This window comes from Mobula hypostoma, chromosome 3, assembly GCF_963921235.1.
Source record: "Mobula hypostoma chromosome 3, sMobHyp1.1, whole genome shotgun sequence".
NCBI lineage: Eukaryota > Metazoa > Chordata > Chondrichthyes > Myliobatiformes > Myliobatidae > Mobula > Mobula hypostoma.
The window spans coordinates 199,123,783-199,133,585 of NC_086099.1; the positions used below are offsets into that span (position 1 = coordinate 199,123,783).

At 43.4% G+C, this 9,803-nt stretch overlaps 1 pseudogene; it reads right to left on the reverse strand.

Annotated features, from left to right (window-relative positions):
- Window positions 1–257: 257 nt before the first annotated feature.
- On the reverse strand, window positions 258–5,549 carry LOC134343777 (uncharacterized protein K02A2.6-like; annotated as a pseudogene).
- Window positions 5,550–9,803: the final 4,254 nt, after the last annotated feature.

The window sequence follows — 9,803 nt, forward strand, 5'->3', positions numbered from 1 at the left end:
GCAAAACAAAATTGTGTGTGTCAAAGATTCTTTCCCCTAAAAGGGCATGATGGTGTTACAATACCTCTTGAAGAGGAAGAATTTATTTTGTACCCTTAGTCATTTTCAAGTCCAGGAAAAGAAAAGCTGCTTTGAATTCTTAAAATTGACTCCACAAAAGTGTCCGAATGATAAGTATCCAATGTTTACAATATTGAGTTGTCAACATCGGGCGGGCAATGCCATTCACGTGCCTCACTGATCACTGAAGCAGGTGCTCAATTCTGGGCTCTTTTTGTGAGATTACCAGGTGGAGAGAAAAGTAGTCCAAGGACATTCCTAAAGCCTGTGTAAGAGTCTGCGGGACAGTCTGCAAGCTCCACACTGGCCTCGGTAGTCACACTACAAATCTGTAGTGGAAGCAAGTCATCCTTCATTCCAGTGGACTGTCCAAGAAGAAGATGGTTAATGGCATAAAATATATGTAGTTTCTGGGGTAGTGATTAATGGAGATGGAGGCGGAGAGGGAGAGAGGCAGGTAGAGAGAGATGGAGACAGAGACATAGACAAAAAGAGTGACGGTGGTACATAACATCAATGCTTATAGCCTTTGTGAACAGCAGTGAATATTTATATGAATCGGTCAAAGTGCTTAATTATATTCCCATTGATCGCAGGGAATCTGAAACTATTGATAACTGGTGGTACGTTTAACAGAAACAGATGAAATTTTGCCAGGATAATGTCAAGATGTCCCATTGTTGCTGGTTACAGTCTACATTACTAGACAACCACAAGAATTGACACCAGATTGACTCTGACCTATCATTTTCCCTACCCTGATTCAGGAAAAAACTGTCAATACAAACTGTTACAGATTCCCTGAAATACCAAAGGGTAACATGAACTCTTTTGAATTTGTGCTAAATCCATGTGTTACCACATTTTCTTTAAAGAAAAACAGATATTTACATACTTCGTTTATTATAATTACTATTAAAACCGGCATATTAGATTAAATACCTTCGCTTGCATTCTGCTGAACATGCAGTTAGCACACTTTTTATGCACCTCTGAACTTTAAGGACAGAATTTTAATAACCTCATTTTGTGCACTTTTTCCCAGAGGAAACTCCTATTGATGGGGAGACCTGTTCACCTTCAGACACAGTCCGATGTGCTTTCTCAGTATTACACTACATAGTCAACAAAATCTTGCCTCTGACCAAGGGAAAAAATATTTATGGTTTCAGAACTCTGGAATAGCCAGGGAGTAAAACTTGTCATAAAATATGCTGCAGGTTTGGGCAAACGAATCTCTCTAAGAGGTTCGCAGAGTATAATAATATGAAGGGAATTCAGATTATGAAATAATTTTTGGGATTGAATGCATTCCAATTATTTCTAAAGATTTATATGATGGTTGTGGTAACTTCTACTTCGAAAAAGGCACACTTGACAACTTCATGCCAAAGCAACAACTTTATCTTGAACTTCAAAACTGTTATGTATATACAGAGGCTTTCAAAACCCATACGACATGGCAGGAACACTATATACAGAGCACACCGGAAGTAAAAGGAACAGAAGTAAAACCCCCCATTATCCTAATTAGTATTAACTTACTTTTAATAATGCTCACATTAAAACACTTCTCCTCTTTTAAATCCAACATTCCCCAAATGTAAAAAAAAGGAAATAAAAACAGTGGTGTTATTAACTTGCATACCCCTGAAAACTTATACTAGTATCTCAGCAACAGTTTATCAATACAAAGCATCTGGAAAACATGACAGATTCAACATTCAATCTGACAACAATGAAAAAAAACTGTGCTGTCAAAGTTTCAGTGTGTCAGGAGGTTTATGAGTGTGTTGTGATATGCGCACTACCCCTGGTGACCCAGCAGGCACCGCTGGTGAGGGTGCTTTGGGTGGGTCTGGTGTTGGAGGCATGAGAGGGGTCTGTGTGTCTGCGTGAGAATGTCCATCCTCTTCAGGGGACCCCGACCCCTCTGCCAGCGTCTCACCCTCTGGCAAAGTCACTGGTGGACATGCTTCCACTGTAGTCTGTCTCACTTTTGCCTTCATGTCTGGGCGCAGCAGGTCCTATCTTGACTTGGGCCTATGCCCCATCAGTATCTCTGCTGACGTGCGGGCTGTCGTAGTCTGTGGCGTGAGGCAGTATTTAAATAGGAAACGTGAAAGCCCAGTGCTAAGAGAGTCCCCTGTCATCCACTTCAGGTCTTAGTTCACTGTCTGAACAACCAGCTCAGCCAATCGATTGGAGGCTGGGTGGAAAGGGGCCATCCGAATGTGATGAATGCCATTCTGCTGCATGAACTCACTGAACAGCTCACTGGTGAACGTCGGGCCATTATCAGTGACCAGAGTGTCAGGCAACCTGTGGACTGCAAACACTCGCCTGAGTTTGTCTGTGGTTGAGGGGGCTGTGATATTGCTCATGATGTGAGCTTCGATCCATTTAGAATGCGCATCTACCATTACAAGAAACATCTGCCCCATAAAAGGGCCAGCAAAGTCCAAATGTAGCCTAGACCAGGGGTGGTCTGGCCACTCCCATGGGTGCAAAGGAGCTGGTAGTGACATATTCTGACAAGTCTGACATTGTGTGCATGATTTTACCTTGTTCTCCAGATCCTGATCCATTCTTGGCCACCAAATGTAGCATCTTGCAAGGCTTTTCATTCAAGACACCCCTGGATGAGTCTCATGAATTTCCTCCACAATCTGAATGGCTTGGGGAGGCACAATGACCCTTGCCCCCCCCCCCAGAAAATGCAGCCATCCTACAGACTGACTTCTGTCTTGTGTTTGGCATAAGGCCTCAGTTCCTTTCCTTCCACGACTCTGGGCCAACCTTGTAAAAGAAAAGTCTTGACTTGGGACAGGACTGGGTCCCTGTCCGTCCACTGCTTGATCTGGGTTGCTTTTATAGGTGTCTCTGACAGCCTCTCCAATGAAAACACAGTCTCTGGAGGCACATATGTAGTAACAGGTGTCTCAGGTAAAGGTAGGCGACTCAGTGCATTGGTGTTTGTATCATCCCCACTCGCTCTGTACACTATAATGTACTGGTAGGCTGACAGTGTAAGAGCCCAACGCTGTATCCTAGCTGAGGCTAGCGGTGGGATGCATCTAATCTCACTGAACAGGCTCATCAGTGGTTTATGGTCCATATAAATTGTAAATACGCGTCCATAAAGGTACTGATGAAAGCGTTTGACCGCAAAAACAATGGCCAGACCTTCTTTGTCTAGCTGTGAATATCCCTTCCCAGCAGCTGTCAGGGCACAAAAAGCAAAACCAATAGGCTTCTCTGAACGGTCCTCCATTACATGTGAGAGATCTGCCCCGACTCCATAGAGCAAGGCATCGCATGCAAGGGTGATCTCCTTGTCTGGGTCATAGTGAACAAGCAGCTTCGCTGAGCGGAGGAGTTCTTTCACTTCCTTGAAAGCTTTCTCCTGCTCTTCACCCCACTGCCGCTTAGCGTCATTGTGAAACAGCTTATACAGTGGGGTCAAAACCCTTGAGAGGTCAGGAAGAAACTTGCCATAATAATTCACCATGCCCAAAAATGATCCTAGTTCTGTGACGGTCTTAGGGCTTGGGGCCTCCTTAATAGATCTCACTTTGTCCTCCACAGGGCAAAGCCCCTCAGCTGCGATCTTGTGCCCAGGTAGGTCACACTCGATGCCAGGAACACACATTTTCCACATTTCAGCTGCAGCCCTGCGTCTGAGAGCCTCTTCAGCACCCGTTCTAAATTAGCCAGATGCTCCACCTCCGTAGTCCCCGTGATCAAAATATCATCAAGGTACACTGCTACGTGCGGAATCCCCTGCAGCAAAGTGTCTACTGTCCTTTGGAAAATGGCAGAGCTGGACGCCACTCCAAACACCAGGCAACTGTACTTGAATAATCCCTTGTGCATATGAATTGTGATGTACTCCTTTGAATCCTTGTCGAGCAGTAGCTGTTGGTAGGCATGGCTCATGTCCAGCTTTGTGAACAGTTTACCCCCTGACAGGGTCGCAAACAGGTCACCACCCATGGCAATGGGTACTCCTCCAGCCTAGAGACCTGATTCACCGTAAGCTTATAATCTCCACATATCCTCACCGTTTTGTCTGCCTTCAAAACTGGAACAATGGGAGTCACCCACCTTGAAAACTGGACGGGCTCAATAATGCCCAGCCTCTGTAAACATTCCAGCTCCTCCTCGACTTTGTCTTTCATGGCATAGGGCACCGACCTGGGCTTAAAAAATGTGGTGTAGCCTCAGGGTCGACATGGAGTTTCACTGTCACACCCTTCAGTGTTCGTAGCTCATCCCTGAAAACGTCACTGTACCACTGCAGAATGTCCTCCGTCGTGTGTGCATACTTAATTTCATGCCAGTTTAGCCAGATTTTGCGAAGCCAATCACTACCCAAAAGACTGGGCCCCCTGCCCTTAGCTATCACTAGCCTGACTTCAGCTTTCTGACCCCCAGCTGAAATGTCCACATATAACACCCCTAAATGAAGTATGGGCTGCCCCGTATAGGTCCTAAGTTTGAGCTTTGGCGGTCTGATGGGAGGCAGGTTGGACCCGCATGTCCTCCTGTAGGTCTCCTTACTAATGACCAATGCCGTAGCCCCTGAATCAATCTCAAACTTAATGTCCTTTCCCCTGACAGTGACTGTGGCATAATATGGTTCAGGTGGTTCCTCATCTATTTCCGATGCAAATGTGTTGTAGGCACACGCTGCCTCTTCATCGGCTTCTTCCAGATGGTGTGTGGCTGCCTGAGCCTGTTGAGCTTTCCCCTGCCCAGGCTTAATCTTACCCTTTGAACTTCTGCACTTTTTAGCTAAATGTCCCTTTTTGCTACAAGCAGGGCAGACAGTGTCTTTGAATTGCAATCATTTGCATAGTGTGTCCCTCCACACCAGAAACATTTCACCCGCTTTGCCTGTTTACCAGTCTCCCTCCTGACTTGGTGCACTGCCGCCAACTGCGACGCCCCCATGTCCTTTCTGGATATCCTTGACATTATTAGCAGCCATCTCCATGCCTTGGGCAATCTCTAAGGCTTTCTTGAAAGTCAACGGTGGGGTTTCCACTAACAGGCGGCGTTGTATACCGTCATTATTAATGTTGCATACCAATCAATCACGGAGCATGTCTTGCAACACCGCTCCGAAATCACAATGCTCCGACAGCTGCCGAAGCTCGGCCACGAAATTGGCCACAGACTGACCTGGCTTCCTGAAACGGCTGTGAAACTTACACCGTTGGACTATCACAGAAGGTTTCAGATTGTAGTGGTTCCCCACGAGCTTGACCAGTTCATCATATGGAATGTCCCCTGATTTCTGCGGTGTGGCTAAATTCCTTATTAGCTTGTAAGTCTTTGCCCTACACACACTCAGGAGAATAGAGCGCTCCTTAGCCTCCTCAGTAATTCCATTAGCACAGAAAAAAGTGTCCCAACCTTTCCTCATATTCCAGCCAGTCCTCTGTTACTTCCACAAATTCAACGATAGTCCCAAACGTAGCCATCTAAATGTGAGGCCCCTTACCGGCGCTGCTGTTCCCGTTCGAAACGTGCCGACACGTCCACAAAACCAGTTTCCCTCATCGCCAAGAATATTGTGGTAACTTCTACTTCGAAAAAGGCACACTCGACAACTTCATGCCAAAGAAACAACTTTATCTCGAACATCAAAACCGTTATGTATATACAGAGGCTTTTACAACCCTTACGGCATGACAGGAACACTACATACAGAGCTCACTGGAAGTAAAAAGAACGGAAGTAAAACCCCCCATTATCCTAATTAGTATTAACTTACTTTTAATAGTGCTCACAATGCAACAATTGTGGTAAGCGTCTCATATTAGCCCAGATTGGACAGGAGAAGTCGGCGATTTGAAGGTTGTGATGATCTGCGAACCATTTAATCACAAGGTGTGCCTTATATTCCTTTTCCTCCTACTTTCAGCACAGTGAGCTTCAGTCTGCAGAGGAAGAATTTGGAATGAGTTTCCAGAGGGAGAATTTGGATAGTTTTACTTAGGAATTGTATGAGTTTGCAATTTGGCAGACAAAGTAATGCAGGCACTTGGCCTTCACAGAAATGCTCAAAATAGACTTGTTGCAACAGTGCTGTGGTTGGTATGTCTTGTCAGGAATGTTCCAGCTCCCTCACGCTGCCTCCACTAGGCCAATCCATGGTTCAGGCATGTATGTGACTTCATCAACAAAACAACAGGTCTCCTGGATACTTCAACATTAAGATGCCCAATAAATTCTTACATCCACGACAGATAAGAAGATAAAGAGGAAGTCTTCACGATCCCATGACCAGGTAGAGCCCTAATGAACCTGCTTTCTGGTAATGAGGGGAGTTTTTGCATCAATCTCCAATGGTGTGAAATCGCATTTCAAAAACAAATGTAATTAATCACCTGCTAACATGTAAATATTTTTGGGTGACAGCATTACGTAGCCAATAAATGTGTGAGTCTCACACACTCTGCGTGAAACCTGTCAAATGTCGGAGTTGCACTTTCAATTACAGCTAGAAATGGTGAGTTTAGATTTAATCATGTGATAGTGACAGCTGGCTGCTGATGATCTCACTGTGTTTTTGAAGTAGTCGAGAATTTAGCCTGAAGAACTTACAAACTGACTCACTGAAGTGCAAACTTAAAACAAAAATTTCTTTGTAATTGAAGGCTTGACAATCTTAGTTTGGCTAGCAGATCGATTAGATGTGACTGATATCCCTCCATAGAGTGTGACTTTCACTTTCTTGCACAGTTTTGATGTGGAGCCTTCTGTTTTAATATGGGGCGAATGACATTTTTTGAGGTGGCATGGCAGCTTTGGGGATAACGTAACACGATCACATTGCCAGCAACACAGGTTCAATTCTGCTGCCGTCTGCAAGGAGTTTGTGCATTCTCTCCATGACTGTGTGGGTTTCCTTTGGGTGCTCTGGTTTCCTCCCACATTCTAAATGTGTATGCATCAGTAGGCTAATTGGTCACATGGGTGTAATTGGGTGTCACGAGCTGGCGACTGAAAGGGCATGTTACCGTGCTGTATCTCTAAGTTTAAAAAAATGAAATTAACTAATCTATGCATAACAAAGTCCTGCAAACAGGAAGAAATTAATGTCTGGATAAGTCATGTGCACAACTACATTGCAACACAACAACATCACAGGCATATAGGTACAGACAAGAAACAGAGTACAAGTTATGCATAAATTATACATAAAATATACTTTACAGTGTAAACATGGACTTTGCAAACTTAATAATCTAGTGCAATCTAAAAACAAAGTCACAAAGACATGTTCATGGTAGTCCATGGTAGGGTTCCAATACTGAGGTAGTGTTAGGGCTATGCAGGTAAATTCAAGAACCTGATAGTTGCAGGAGAATAGGCAAACCAATCTTTCAAATAGGTTCTCAAAGTCTAATATTATAAAGGGAATTCAGATTCCTGAACCTAATGGTGTGGGACTTCAAGCTTTGGTACGTACTGCCTGACGTTATCTGAGAGAAGAGGGCATGACCCAGATGGTGGGATGGTGGAGATCCTTGATACTATATTCTGGGTTCTTCAGGCAGCACCTCCAGTTGATGCTATCAATGTTGAGGAGGGCTGTGCCCATGATGGATCAAGTTGTGTCCATAACTCCCCATAACTTCTTGCGTTCCTGTGCAAATGAGGGAGAGTGGAGATAATTCAGGCCTTGCATGACAGAGTGAAAGAAAATGATCTCAGATCTGCTGAAGCTGCCTCCACCAATACCCAATTATCCCTACCTCCACCTCTTTAAACAAACCAGTCATTTACATGGTTGTCATGTCATCAACAATACAAAGCCTGTGAAGGCAATTGAACTACTGTAAGATAAAATTGGCAGCAGACTCCCAAGTGAAATGCTAAGAGCTACTATTCATTAAGTGAGCCTAAAATGCAATACTCAGTCAATCAAACAACAGGAATTCTGCAGATGCTGGAAATTGAAGCAACACACATCAAAGTCAATACTCAGTCAATCATTCCTTTATTGACCATCCCTTGGAAGGATATTGTCTTCCAATCATATTTTAGCATATTTTATTGAGTGTCCAAAGCTCATTTTTGAGATCCAGGATTTGCCTATCATATTAGCAACTGAATACTATGTATTTTGCTGAGTGAGATGGGCAGGTCTGGGTTATTGACCTGGTCCACTGCAAAAGGCCTTTCCCTCTTTTCCATTTCCCATTGTCGTATGGCTTCATAATAATGCTGTCATGAATTAATGTCACCTAGTAAAACTACACCCATGTTTAAAATACAACTTCAAACACAGAAGCAAACGAGGGAGAAGAACTTAGGAACACAACTAGGAATACGATTTGTCAACCAAATTTTGAATCAATTACAGATTTTGCTAACACTGCAAAACCATTTGTTTCCAGTTGTAATTCAAGCTGACAGATAATGTTTTCTGTGGGGAAATACCAACTCGGTAACCACAAGATGCAAGGGTTTCCTCAATGATGTCAGACACAAGTGTGGAGTCAATAGAGACATAGTGACATGTGATCCAGATTTGGATGACTCATAGGACAAATTCCAGTGGCTTAGTTGTTTTTTTGTCTCCTTTCTTTATAATCTATCCAACTCTGTTCCAAACAGTTGTCTTCCCTGCCTCTCCATTGGCCAATCTATGATCTCAGTCTTGGAGTGTATTCTGAAGGTATAATTCTATTCAGTGCTGACAAAGCAGCCGATTCTGACAGTTCGATAGTTTTGGGATCACTACTGCTTCTCACAGCAGTGCAGTTTATTATTCAGATTAATATGTATAAGTCAAGAAAAGGCAAGTTAAATTAAAGTATCTCCTCAATGAAAATTTCAAAAAACTCCCAAAGGACAGTTTGGGTTAGGGTTTTTTGACTATGAGATAAAGAGCAACACTGCATTGACAGTTCCTTTTAAATCCCTTCTGATTTTGATCGACTGCCAATCGTTTTGCATGAAAGCACAAAACCAAACTCCCTGACTTTTCATTGGACCACTCTGAAACATGGTGATTGCTGTTACCCAGGCAAACGTTGGCAGGTACAGGCTTCCTAATAGGTAAAGAAAAACACCATTGTCGCACAATGCTGGATGCTTGCCTACCTGGGCATTGAAACTGAAAAAAAAATATAAATTTTGTGTTGAACAATAAAACATTTTTGCCCCTAACTATTCAGGTAAGTAGGTGGAGATATTCTGTCCTCTTCCATCCACTTACCTGAACAGTTAAGAGCAAAAATTAAGGGTCACTTATTTAAAGTAGATAAGTTGCTGAAGGTATATTTTCTCTCAGAAAAAGATATACAGTATCTTAGAGAGAGCATTTAGAACTTCCTTTCTCAAAAAGGCACGGAAGCATGTCAGTAGACAGATGCTAGATGAGCATGATTTGAAACAGTAGTACGGGTAGTTGGGAATGCAGAGCTGAGATTACAACCTGGTCGGCCATGATTTTGTGTTAGACAGCAGAGCAGGTATGAGAGACTAAGTAGCCTGTTCCCATTCCTAATTTGTATGTTTATATTTTGACACTGGGCATCTATTTTATATATCAACCCTTAACTCACATCTAGTCATGGAGCTATAGAGCCATACAATACAGAAACAGGCCCTTCAGCCCAACTGGTCCATGCCAGCCAAGATTCCTGATAAGAGAAAATCTGCAGATGCTGCAAATCCGAGCAACACACACAAAATGCTGGAGGAAACCAGAAGGCCAGGCA